The sequence below is a fragment of the Perissodus microlepis genome, chromosome 13, assembly GCF_051167445.1.
Source record: "Perissodus microlepis isolate ML-2025 ecotype Zambia chromosome 13, ASM5116744v1, whole genome shotgun sequence".
Classification (NCBI taxonomy): Eukaryota; Metazoa; Chordata; class Actinopteri; order Cichliformes; family Cichlidae; genus Perissodus; species Perissodus microlepis.
Genome location: NC_140473.1, coordinates 2,969,037 through 2,983,482, shown reverse-complemented (window position 1 = coordinate 2,983,482; position 14,446 = coordinate 2,969,037). Strand labels below are relative to the sequence as shown.

At 39.3% G+C, this 14,446-nt stretch overlaps 1 protein-coding gene across 1 annotated transcript in view; it reads left to right on the top strand.

Moving 5' to 3' along the window:
- Nucleotides 1-14,446, top strand: part of LOC146374496 (sodium/potassium/calcium exchanger 3-like) — a 148,234-nt gene that overhangs the window by 86,578 nt on the left and 47,210 nt on the right. The window lies entirely within an intron of this gene.

Genomic DNA, 14,446 nt, shown 5'->3' with positions numbered 1-14,446 from the left:
ATGCAGGCAAAGCGCAACACAGATTTTAGGCTATTGCCTCCAGCTAGCAGTCAGTGCAGTGCATGCTGCTTCCTATGTAAAAGGGCCTTAACTGTTTTTTTCCATTATAACATGTTACCTAGATTGTTCACTGTAGACAAAAATGTCTCAGCAAGAAAGATGCTAGCAGATGCGTGTAACACTCACTTAGATGCGTGTTACACGCATCTAAGTGAGTGTCAGTAGACAGAAAACCTCTCTGTATTTAAAACTTTTGCATCTGGTCAGTGGAAGTACTGGATAACATTTCCCAAAAAGCCACATCTCTACCAGTAATGTGTGGATACACTCCACAGAGGAAAGCAAATTTCTATGACTTTGACACTTTGTGCGTAGATGTTTTTACCGAACATATGAGTCAATGTCTGCGGTGAAGACAAAATGAGTGGGAAACAGAGCAGAAAACAAGACACTGAAGACACAAGAGGAAATAATCAGACTATGAAAAACAAAACACGGAGCAGCCCAGGTCGATCTGCCCTCTCCTCTGCTCCTCTATAAACTGTTCCTCTTAGTGTCTGCTTCCTCAGGCCACAATTAACATAAGAGGTGACTCACTGAGGGGGCTGGTGCCCAGTACATACTAGCCCACCCTTGTGGAACAGAAGCGGAGAGACTAACCCCTGTTCTGCCCTGCTTGTTATCTTGTTAATCACTCACAGCAGGAAAACCACGGAATGAATGTAGGTAAAATGTGGCATTAGTGTAAAGCAATCAGACTTACTGGTTAAGAAAATAAAACAGAATTTTGTTACACTGGCTCCCATCTATTCTCTTTGGCTTATCCTATCCCATACTGCTACCTATCCAGCAGGCCGCTGTCTCCCACAGGGCTCAACACTGTCTGTATTAGACAAAATACAAACAGTCAGTTCTGGAAGTGTGTTGAAAACAGGCAAAGTCAGCACTATAAACATCAGGCCAGCTTTGATGAGAATCAAGCTATGATCGCTCTCTAAAAACACCTCTAAAATGTCTTGTGATATTCGAGATGTGCTGGGTTAGTTTGACAACAACTAATAAACTGGCAAAAGGGTCGCGAGTACCCTAAACCCATTCACAAGTGCAGGAAGTGAGGTCTGTTTTCAGAGTTTGAGTTGATGTGACCTCCAAATTTCTCAATTCAGTCAAGCACCATTAAGACGTGTTGTGGAAAAACAAGTCAGATGAAAGGTCTGCTGCTAACATCTTGGAGCCTGATACTGCAGAACACATTAAGAGAGCTTGTGAAAGCCTTGACTCGCCATGTCAGAGCTGTTTTGACAGCATAAGCGGGACCTGGACTGGGCAGGTGGTTTTAATGTTGATCAAAGTGTATTAGTCACATGTCACACACCCAGTCCTCCATAGATGAGACAGTGAAGGAGTGTATTGAGCTTTCTATCTCATATCATTTGAATCCCAGGTCAGCACAGGTCATGCTCTGATTTCTCACTGTCCACATTTGCTGCCACACTGATTAAATGCCAGTATTACCATCTAACCTTTAGCATGGATGTAGCACACGCACACACACAAGCACTCACGCCTGTGTTTAGTGTGTACTTGTTTTTTCCAAATGCAACACAAAGTCTGCTGTCATTCTTCTCCCAGACGTCCTACATCCCTGCCTCCGTACCATCTATCCATTTTCCTTTTTCAGTATCAGTTTTGTTTTCCTTCTACCCATACACTGTGATTCAAACCTCACACCTCCCAACTTGCAAATAGACACATTTCCATGAATATGATGTCTCTGTAGAGGATTATAAAAACAAACTCCTTGGAAACAAGGACGCAGAACATGGAGAGACACAGAGAGAGAGTATTCCCAGCCAAAGCTTATTAAAAGCCTGCGTGACTGTGTTTGATCTGGAATGTGTTTCATCAGGTGTTCTCCACCAGCTCCTAAAAAGAGCATCTTACTCTTTAGCTCTTAATATGTTCAACATATTTAAACTTTCTCTGTTTCACACCATCTGTCTCTGAAAGCACAAAGGCCTGCTTTAGTTGTTGATGGAGCAGAAAGAGTGGCTAAAAATAGGAAAGTTACAGGCCACAAAATCAAGAAACATGAAAGCAGTTATGCTAAATCCATCCAGCATGGGGCCTTAAGAATTATGTGATGGCACTGCGATGGTAAGGGACTGGCTACCTTTGATTGCTTTTTAGAAAAAGGTCAGAATTTGCCTTTCAATTGGTAAATATTAGATGTCCTTTCTTGTGTATTTACAACAATAAAAGACTCACAGTATATCTGTGTGAGCATCATGGAGCAGGAGAGATTAGAAGTGAATCTCCAACACTAAAAGTTGAACATTAGGCTGAGGGTTTCTGTCAACCAGGTCAGTTTCCACTCAGGGAAAGATTTCAGCTCTATAAAAATAACACCTGCCTGCTTCCGCAGCTGAATTATAATTATTATGGCCACAAGTGGGAGTTTAAACATACACCATTCAACACAGTTGGTAAACCATCCAGCTGGATAACATATTGGAGCATGTTGAATTCAGTTCAGTTTTATTTACGTAGCACCAAATCACATAAACAGTCACCACAACGTGCCTAAAATGGTTGTTGTTGCCTGACACTATCACTAAAGGTCAGATGAATCCCTGGTTGGTTGCACAGCAGAGTATACAAGGACTGTATACCCAAAGTCTCAATTATTCTCTGTAGATTCATCATTTTTGTCATATTAAATTTTTAAAAAATTACTTGCTAAAAGTTTTTCCAGACTTTTGAAAATGCTCCTTTAAAGTTTTTATGGATTCTCTGCCAGCAGCACCATTTCTGCAAATCTGAATTCATATCTTAGATCTTTCTCAGATCTTTGTGTCCTGTAAGGACGTTTCCAGTTTAAAGGTGATAAACTGCAGCTGAGCCTTAAGTCTTAAAGTCGTATATCAGATTTACCTCTGACTCTGTTTCTAATCTAAAACGTGGCACGCTATTATAGTATCTGTCGTATTAAAATAACAATTAAAGAGCTACAAGAAGGAGCAGAAGCAGTTTTTTTGTTGTTGTTGTTGTTTTGTTTTTTTCCCCACACTGACAACCCAGGGAATACAGAGGTCACTTGCCCAGCTACTGTAGCTCAAGGGTGGGCTAGCGTGAACCTGACGCCCCCTTCACTATGCCACCTATGGTGCTAATTGTGGCCCAGGGCTGCAGACACTCGGAGGGATAGTTTATGGAGAAGCGAAGCGGAGCAGAGGGCAGCTCAACCGTTCACTCAGTCTTCCTGCTCTGCTCTCCTGCTGTCTTTTCTTTTGTTTTTCCGTTGGACGTGTTTCTTTTTGCAGTTATCTGTATTATTTTTTTTTGCCTTTTCCTTCAGATCTTAAAAGCCATCACAAAGACTTGTTTATTTGTATTTATCTAACATGATGTTAGTGGGCGGTTTACAGGAAAATGCAGTAAATAGAATTGACCTCTCTGTTCGCCCCCCTCTCTTTCTCTAATTTCTACACTTTTCTTTCCTGCTGACGAATGTCCGACGTGTTAGGTAATACCACCCACTCACTTGTAAGCACTTGTGGCAGAAAATAAATGCAACCACATGCTGCAGTTTGTGTATATGTGTGTACTTGCATGCTTTCTTCTGCAGTAACGTGTTAACGATTAGCAAGCTTAAGGCCACAGGCTTGAACATTTTCAATTTACATCATATTTCTGCTGCTGCTTACATGCACATGTCGTGCAGACCCTGTATGTCTGAAGCTGCTGAGTTCAGCATAGAAAGTAAGAAACTAAACAAGTGGTGCTACCAGACTTAAACTTACACATTCTTCTTAATGCATTAAAATGCATTTGCAGGATTAGGACGGCTACACGACTGATTTGCTCTGGGTGTGTGTGTGAGTGCATGCACTTATAGCTGTAGTTTACCCTCACAAACGTGCATTTTTCAATGCAAGTACGAGTACAAGTTTTACCTTTTGAAACATGTTGGCTAATACTTTTTAGACTAACATCATCTGTTGCCGGTTTGGGTCACACTTTTTAATGTTTCACTGCTACAATTGTTACCCATATCCTAATCCCTGGATTAGATTCTCATTTACAACAGTATCTATACCAAGAGTGCCATCTTCTCTTCTTCTGGGACACCACTTCACACAGATGTATAGATAGCAAGACAGAGATGAAGAAATAGTACTTTAAATTTATGTTACTGTATTTTTTGCCAGACAAATTAAGAACAGTATTGTTATTGATGTTATTTGCATTTTTTATCTATTTTTAAAAATATGTGACCCTTAATTTTTTGTCATTTTCATGTGTTTGGGATCAAGTTTGAAAGTCTAGTATTGTGGCAATCCCAGATGATTAGAGAGACCTACTTGGCCCACACAAATGATGGGATCAGGTGGCTCGGTTTTTCCTGTGTGGGGCAAACATACTGAAATGGTTTGTGCTTCTTTCAAGGGGACATGTGGAATAAAGTTATTTAGAGTAATCACTTTCATACTTTGATGAAGCACTTTCTTTCTCTTCAAAGATGAAAATGCCTATGACTACTCTAAGAATGAATGCTTCACTCATTCAAGCATTCACTGGATGGTTTGAGTTTGAAATAATGTGAATCCCATGCTGTGGCCTTCAGTGTCACCAGATGTCAGTCCAACTAAATGACTATGGGAGATTTCATGGTACTGTGCTAAACTCCACCACGATCATAAAAACACAAAATGAGGAGACGTCTTTTCTTTGCTAGTTTCAGAGAATTTTAGGATCAATGCATACGTAGTTGTTGTTGTTTTAATGAGAGTAGGGCTGCTGTTTGCTTCTTACAGTGCTCTCCTTATACACACTGCAGCATACATATATGTGCATCTGTCTAACACAGCAGGTGCTACAGCATGCTTTGTCATAGATGTAGGAAAAACCATCTGTCATCTGCATAAAGCAGCATCTTTTCTGCAGTTCTTCAAACACAGCAGCCTCCTTAGATCCCTTTAATGATGCATCAGCTTTGCCTCTTCTTTCTCTCCTTTCTGTGTGGCTCTGTCTCTGCTGGAGCCACAGGGCTCTTATGTAATGCTTGTGATATTACGTAAGCGTTGGGGGTGGGAGCATTGTGGGTTAACTGTTTCTCTGCCACTGAGTCTTATGTCTCCACTGAGGTCAATCCACATTGGTCTTACACAGCTCTACAAAGCTCTACAATATTACAGATAAACTTGTGTGTGTGTAAAGCTAACGCGTATCTCAAATTTATGGCATTTTCTGAAGCATAGCATCTGTGACTTAATGTTTTGGCCCTTATATGAAATGAACCCATTGGTTTTGTTTTGTTTTGTTTTCATTTTACTTGTTTATTTTTATGATAAAATACTGTGTGGTGATTGGAAACATGTTAACAGTTTTCAAAACCTGAAAATATGACCAAGTAATAGTAATAGTCATATTTACTCGTACCAAGGGATTCTCTTTGGACTCTAGTACTTTCTTCATTCTACTGCTTGGTACATTAATACATATCTAGATATCTATTATGTATAAGACACTCTCCACTTTTATGCAGTTCAAGCATTTACTCAGGATCTGAGTCTGGCTGCTTTGACTAAGCAAAATGTGACCCACATACAATGTATGTGAAGCAAGGCTTGTGACTTTTAGCCACATGCAGCCTACACTACACTTGACCCACCCATATTGACTTTTGGCACACACATTTTCTAATGCCAGTCAAGATTGGCAAAATTAGATAACCCTAAAATATTAAGTATAACAATGGCCATTTATAACTCAATTTCAAAGTAATATATATTATTATTACTAATAATAATATTATTATAAATAATAATCACAGGGTGTAAATCACAGACACCCTTGTGTTACAGCTCAGTGTAAAACTGCCTTTGAAGTAAGACTGTCTGCACTGTTTTAGTGAGCACAAAATTCAATACACACATTTATGAGGCTGGAACCGTGTAGTACAATGTTGTCTAATTCTTAATTAGCTAGGTATTAATTTGCGACCCTGAAAAGGATAAGTGGAAGAGAATGGATGGATGGATAGTTTATTTTTTGGAGATAACACAAACTAAGAACGACTAATGCTTTGACACACACTCACCAGTCAAAGGTTAGTGAAGGATAGAGATTTCTAGGGAAATGGGGATCAAAGATGTTTTTAAGCTTTCACACATCCTTGCAGCACTGAGGTATTTAACTACCTGTGATCTCAGTTAAGAAAAGGCTCAATGATCCAGGATGCCCAGATCTGGCTTGTTTCACTGTGTGTGATAAGAAAAGGGAGTTCTTAATGTGAGAGGCTTTCTAAATTAGCTTCCCCTGCTCTGTGTGGATATTTCTTTTTAGCATCTTTCTGCAAAATTTTCCACCTGTTTCTGTTTCATGTGCACTATTTTGTGCAGTAAGAGCAGACAGCTTTCTTAGGCGAAATGCTCTGATAAACACACATCTAATATATTTATGAGCTTTATGAGGTGTTAATTTGTGAGTGTTGTGTTTATAGCTTTATAGCTGTTTCTCAATGGCAGAAAAAAAACATTTTAGGTGTTTTTTGGCAGGTTTTGGCAAATAATTTGTTCAAAAACTTTAATTTACCACATTGTGTCTGTGTATGTGTGTTTATTGCTTGGTTCTCCATTCTCTTTCCAGTTTTTCCTTGTTTCTTTCATTTATGCCTTGGCTCTAAATAAGCCTCATTTCATTCAAGTTGAAGCCTGTGCCACAATTTAAAATGTGTGACCACATTCTACCATTTCTTTGTGAGGACATAAATGCAGATAGGTGGACCACTTGGATACAAGCCTCCAAGTGGAGGTAACAATAATGCTTCCAATTATAAAAAAGTAGATCTACACTGTAATCACCTGACCTGTGCTGAGATTTCCATGTTTTGTGGATATAACCATCTGCATTCCACAGCATTTAAGTGGATGCCGCATGATCTGTCACAAGGGACAACCTCCGCTCAGGGCCAATGTGAAGATGGCAAAAACTAGTTTCTCTAGGTGAACTTCAGGACGGCTTCTAAAGCAAGTCGCTCACTATAGTCTCTCATTTTGAAACAGCTAAGTTTACTCGTTAATAGAAAATAATTGAGGCCTATGTGAATAACACAAAATATCTTAGTGAGGTCTTATACCTTATCCACCTTGATACTGAAGTTAGCTATGCTAACTGCTAACTTGATACTGTGACTTATTTAGAAAGTCACAAATCAGACTAGACCATTCAATAAGTTTGTGTTTTAGTTTTAGCAAATTCAATTCTTTTTTTTCTTTTTTTCTTTTTTTTTTTTAGTTTATTACTTAACATTAACAGGCTGTGTAGTGGTTTACACTAGAGATGGCACGATACCACTTTTTTATGTCCGATACCGATATCATAAATTTGGATATCTGCCGATACCGATATGAATCCGATATAGTGTTTTTTAATCAATAAAACAGTTTTTTTTTAATATCTTGCTGCTTTTTGTATAAGTTCATACTCAAGTTAAAAAAAAACAAACACTAAAGCTATTCTGTTATACCTGTATGCAAAAAATGCACTGCACCCAAAATATTTCATAGTTCAACAATACTGATCAATCTAATAAACTTAAACCTACTCCATCCTCCCTATTCTGGTATTTTAAAGAGTACTTAGCAGAAATATTAAGCAACCTAACTAATAGGGTTCTAAAACTCCCAGCAAAAAATAAAAAAAAATAAAAAAAAAATAGGGAACAACCCCCCCACCCTCCACCTCATGATGCTTAATTGACATAATCAACTATAATTTGATGCAGTGTGAAAAAAAAATACACAGAAATCAGTTATTTTTCAAGAATAATTAAATAGATTCAACATCTTTCTTCAACAAAATTGCAGACTGCACAGATGGTACCTTCCCAAAGGAAAAAGTACTATAGCTTACTAGGGTATATTAGACTTAATAGTTACTATATACAGTAATGGACTTCTATACATTTTACATCAGATTAAAACTTTGGGTGTAAGATTCGGATAATTATTTATTAAAAGCTCGACATTTTAAATGAGAATAAGAAAGAAAAGTATGTCTTTGTGCCCCCTTTTCCCTGTTCATGCCCTATCGGCCCCCCTGGCTAAACTTTGCTAGATCCACCCCTGCACAGTTACCAGCCTTCAGCTACGTAGAAAAAGATCCTGGTGTAGAAAGTAATATTAAATAAATTCTAACAACAGCTTATCAAGCTTAAACGTGCTGCTGTTGTTCAGCCGCTGGTTTCCTCTTTCTGGCGCGAAGTGAGCAATAAACAAACAAGAGAGACGGACTTGCGACAGAAAAGCCGATCAGCTGATCATTGATCAGTTTCACTATTGAAGTAGCAGCAGGAGAGGGAGAGAGAAGAGGCAGCCGCTCCATATATCGGTTGTTAAGCTTAACGCGGGAATGCTTTACAAACATTCAGAGATGAACTTACACACTTGCTTTGCTAGCGAGGCTACAAATACACACAGCTGCTCTATCACGTGACCCGTACTGCTGCATGTGCTACAGTTATGGGCCGAGTTACGCCATGTCGCAAGTTTTGCTAGGTGCTTTTTTGATATTTAATGGATCGGATTAAATTTTTTTATTTTTCTCCGATATCCGATCCAGTAATTTATGTCAGTATCGGACTGATACTGATACGTAATATCGGATCGGTCCATCTCTAGTTTACACATCTGCATAACAAGTGAAAGATCCACCATTCAATCTCAGAAGGAGATGGTTAAAAAATCTGCCAGTCAAGCTTTCTGTTGTGGTGACCCCCTGTGAATGAGTGAGCAGCTGACGTAGCATTAACCTCCTAAGACTCGAACTCTTTCATGGCATGCATTTTTAATTTCCATTTGCTATTTGGGCTGATTGGGACCTAAAAACAAAGAATTACCGTTTTTTTTTTTTGTTTTTTTTGGGGGGGGGGGTTTACCAGATTTTTGTTTCTGAGAAAAATGAGATCCACATATGAGGACAATGGCTTTAAATTTCGATAGAACAGTGCCAGTATAATGTCCTCATATGTGGATATCAGGCCCTTGTAGAGCAAAATTTTGTATTTTGGTCTAGACAACCCAAAATATGATGTCCACAAATGTGGCTAGGAGGTTAATTAGCTGAAATATGTGTCTATGCATTGAACCCATAGTTTTTGAAAGCAACTTGCTAACCAAAGTTACTAGCATTGACTGGTAATTTAGGACTTCATTGTTTAAGCCCATCTCTTCAGCCAACTCTCTAGGACCAAAGTCTTTGTGCAATCATACCTATCACCATCCGTGCCCTTTAGACAGAATGGAGGTTTAAGGCATTTCTGCACTGGCTGCACTGACAAGTGGAATTGTGTGAGTATTCTTAAATAGCATCGTCAGTATAATCTATTTATTGTAAAGAGACATGAACACGAAGTGGATAAATGACAGTTAATCTGTCTGTAGTGATTGGTGTCGAAAAACAACATGTTATGAGTCATATTTGAGAAGTAGCACAGTGCATGTGGAGTATGCACTTTGATCATTTAATACCCTGCAGTGTGTTATCCCCACATGTTCATTGACTTAAAAGCTGTTCCTTTGGCTGATTGCTTTACTTTACTTAAGCTTTACTTAAGTCCTTCAGCTTGATGGTTTCATCCAGCCTAAAACCAAACAAACCTAAATAGGTCATTTTTTTATTCTCCTCAGACTGAGCTCTTTCATTTTGGTGTTATATGAAAACTGTATGTGGGGCAGGGCACTCCTCACCCTACTCTGCACATGTACCTCTATAATGCTATCAGTAATCACTTGTGGGCGGACTGACAGTGGCCAGTTGGAAAATGCAGCAGGCAGAAGCTGACATCAGTACAGACCGCAAGCCAGTCCAACAGTCGGCCGCATGTATCTGTTCAATCCTAAACCAAGACGCATATTCATATAGGACTATTTTCAACATTTAAGCACTTACAGTAACAGAACCCTTCATCCCCAGTGTCATAGGATGACTACGGAAGCACAAAACCTGTGTTGCAGCCAGGTTACAGCTGGGGGATCTACCGCAATATGCTTATCTGTCAAATTCCACCAAATCTTATCAAGATAGACAAAAAAATTTGTGCATGTTTCTCTGCCACCGATAAAACAAATAAAAGCTGTCTTCAGAGCTGGCTTTTGCCAGCTATGGGTTCGTGCAAAGTTTAAACTGCTCCTCTCTGTCGTGATAAATGACATTATATAACTGCATTTTAAATAAATAACATAGACACATAATACAATAAACCAGTCAGAAGCTTAAAGTTTTAAAGTGTTTTCTTTATAAATATTGTAGACATTATTACAGTAATATCTCCAAAAAGTATAATGTACTCTGTATTTCGCTTCTTTTAAATTTCTGGGAAACAGTCTCTTAAATACATAGACAAAAAACAAAAATAGGCATTCTGGATATAATCAGGAAACTTTCAAATGTAAATGAAGGAAAACAGAAACAAAACTGCTTATTATCAAGGCAAAACAAAAGTTCTGAATGAAAAAGGCACAAGAGGTACTGTACTAACTCAGTAAAGTGGGCAGTGAGCCTTATATAGATATGGGACCCCAAATCCAGTGTTGATGTGAAGTTGTTCAATTGTCACTATCCTCCATAAGTAGCTGGAAAAGCGCCATCTGAGAAAAATGTTTTTGCATGGGTCAGTTATTTTAACAGTGCCTTCATTTTTTGAGTCTTTATGGGGCGTCTTGTTCGGTCAAGTTTTGTTAACATGGTGTCATTTTGTCATATATCTCACCGCAAGGGCATCATTAAACCCACCATCCTTTACAAGAAGGTTATGTTAAATTGACATCACATCGATGCTGTCACAATCTGTTGTTTCTACCAGTCGTGCACTTCAGAACATGAAAATACCATGCAGTAATATTAGTGGTATGTGGTTATGTTTCAGTCTTGCCAGTATATTTGTAGTGGACTGTGGAAGCATGTGCAAGACGCCTGCACAAATCCCAGTTAAACCCATGGCTTCACAGTGTATCAAAGTCAAATTACAGTCTAACAACAGTGGAATTATAGTGATACTAAAAGTTTAAATGTCACCACCCAGCTCCAGGTTTCAAAGCTCTTTCCAAGATTTTGATATGAACAGAATTAGAAAAGTTGAATTTACTTCTTTTTGTCCACCAGCACTGCACACTCCTGCACGTGCATTCAGCCTGTTAGAACAGTAGTTATTTCGTGGTATGTTGCCTGTTCTTCCATCTGGAAGTCTCATTATAAGTGCCAGGCTTGAAGGGAAAGGAGAGAGAAGAGACAGCTTCGTGACAACAGCCCGTCAAACACACACAAACACGCAGCTCTGGTAGGAATAGAGTTGGCCTGTATCTGTGCCTGCATTGGCTGGCCGGGTTGAGTAAGCCTCTAATCTGTGAATTGAAAACACAAAGATTCCTGGAAAGAAGAAGTCATGCCAGCAGGGTGAGACTGTTATTGTCTTTGTTATTCTGGGGCTGTGTGGAATTGGCAAAAGCAGCATCTCATCAGCATCTATATGAGCCCGCGGATGTTGCGATTTGTGTGTTTTTGTAATGTGTGTGTGAGAATCTGCATACAATCTGTGTCAGATGTGCGACAGTACAGACACCGAACTTAATTGTTCTGTTCTCGGCATGTTCTCAGGATGATGTGGCCTGCCATTTTTATCTGTGTGCACAACTGTCCTGGCTGGGAGCGTTCAGTGTGAAGCAGATTTTGCTGATGGAACCGGCCAATAAAGCGAAAGCTGTTTTCTGACAGATTTGTTTCCCACAGAGTTGATAAGTACCTTTCACTTCCTGACTGACTTTCTGTTTAACATCTGAGGTTCTGCTGATGTGCTTATTAAATTACTTGGAGAAAGAGACACATTTAAACCAGCCTAAAAATTTCAACGATGGCAGTGTTGTTTTATTTGCAACCTGCTCTGTTGTTTTCTCACTGCTGTTTGTCAGTCTCTCAGTCTGTTAGTAGGTGGGAGCAGAAACAATCAAGCCAAATTTCCTGAAACTTGGTGGAGAATAGGAGTGGGTGATATGACCCAAAATTCATATCTCGATATTCTTTAGCTGGATGGCGATATACGATATATATCTTGATATTTTTTTAAAGCCATAAAGTAAGAACAAAAAGAGAGTTCTTAGTCAAAGCTGTGTCCCAGATCTCACACAGGCACTTTTATTAACATACAGCGTAGATGTACATGAAAAAATTACTCAGAATTATCAGCATTTATTAAATAATAATGTTCCATAAATAAATTAAAGCAATGTTGTTTTTGTGCATAAGAAAAAGCTCACAATTGTGCAGTCAAAATGTAAACTAAAAGACGCTGAGCATAATAACAAAGACAGGCAGATTTCACAGCTGCTCTGGTCCCAAGTTCTACTGCGTAACTGAAAGCCTGAAGTTTGAAATCCTCTTTGTAACCATGTCTCTTACAGGTGCCATTTGTGGTCCTTATACACACACAATACGGTAATATTACGTTGAAGACAATCCATCAAGCGGTGCGGCTTTGTAGCTTACCAAAGTCATAGTGAAACATTTTTTGACAGATTGCTGAGCGCCGTCTACCACATAAAATCGGTTCGTGGTCAGTAAGCACAACCAGAATTCATACATTAGGCGCACTGTTGATTTTTCAGAAAATGAAAGGATTTTAGGCATCAACGTGTTAGCGGTTACCTCGAGAGGCAAACTTGTGGCTCCACAAGTATAATTATAACGTAACATAGACTATATCGATATAAACTATATTGTCACATCTCATATCTGTCATGAACTGGCTGTGTGGAGGCAGAAGAGGACCCAAACGCAAAACTCACGGAGACAAAAAGCTGAACTCAAAATCACTGCTTTATTGCAGGCTTCACAAAGAAACAGAACTAAACTGGGAATGCTAACAGAAGACCGAGGGAACACAGAAAGACACACCGGTTCGGGGAGGAGACATTGACGACGCGACACTGAACTGAGGGAGACATGCACATAAATACACAGAGGGTTAACGAGGGAAGTGGGAGCACACGGGGAACACAGCTGACACAGATAATCGTAACGAGACAGGGCAGGAGTGAACACAACATGACGCATACAGACGAGAGACTGTCAAAGTAAAACAGGAAGTACACAGAGGTTCAGACAGGAGGAGAGAGAGCACAGACATAACGGGCTGGGGAAAACATTGAATGAAACACAAGGAGGGGAAACGAGGACTCACAGATACACAGAACTGCGGTCAAGTGAGCCCTCACTTACGAAGTCACAGTCAAGCTAGCCGCACCGCCAGCTGCACCGAAAATGTGGTTGCACTACTCTTACGCATATTACGGTATCGGTGCCGACTGGCTTAGAAATGCAGACTTTTCTGTCCTGACACTATTTTACTTCACAATCCACTCCCAGTTTTAGTGTATCTCCACTTTTCCCCCTGTGATCCACAGCCCAAATTACTGTATGATTCAGAGAAAATTAACAATAAAATTTACCCAATATACTCTACTGTACTTTTAATATCCTCATCTTTGAGCTCAGGTTACAGGAAAACTATAAGAGGTGACTCAGATATTTCACTGGATTATGACTCTGGGTGACCCCCACACTTCACCCTGTGATCCACAGCCAAAATTACTGTATGGTTTTTGAGAAAATTGATAGTAAACTTTGCACAATTTACTCTACTGTACTTTTAATGTCCTAATCTTTGAGCTCAGATTACAGGGAAACTGTAAGAGGTGACACAGATATTTCACTGGATTCTGAATCCAGGCCATCTCCACTCTTCACCCTGTCATCCACAGCCAAAATTACAGTACGGTTTTTGAGAAAATTGATAGTAAACTTAACACAATTTACTGTACTGTACTCTACATATTGACATCTTTGAGCTCAGATTACAGGAAAACTGTAAGAGGTGACGCAGATATCTCACTGGATTCTGACTCTGGGTGACCCCCACTCTTCACCCTGTCATCCACAGCCAATATTACTGTATGGTTTTCCGATAAAATTAAATCCTAATCCATTACCGAACAAAATGAGTTCATTGAAGTATTTGCTTAACTACAAGAAATTTCTTTCCACACACAATTTAAATTTTTCAAAATGTCATTCACACACCACCTCAAGTAGCAACTTTAGTTTTAGACATTATTTATTCAGTGCTTAATCACAACAATAGTCACCTTAAGGCACTTTACATAATAAGTTAAATCTTACAATAATACATACAGAGAAAAACCCAACAATCATATGACCCCCTATGAGCAACAGTGGGAAGGAAAAACTCCCTTTTAACAGGAAGAAACCTCCGGCAGAACCAGGCTCAGGGAGGGGCGGGGCCATCTGCCTCGACCGGTCAGGGTGAGAAATTACATTTCTCAGATTACTGATTTCTCATATTACTACTACACAGTTTAGATATATTGTT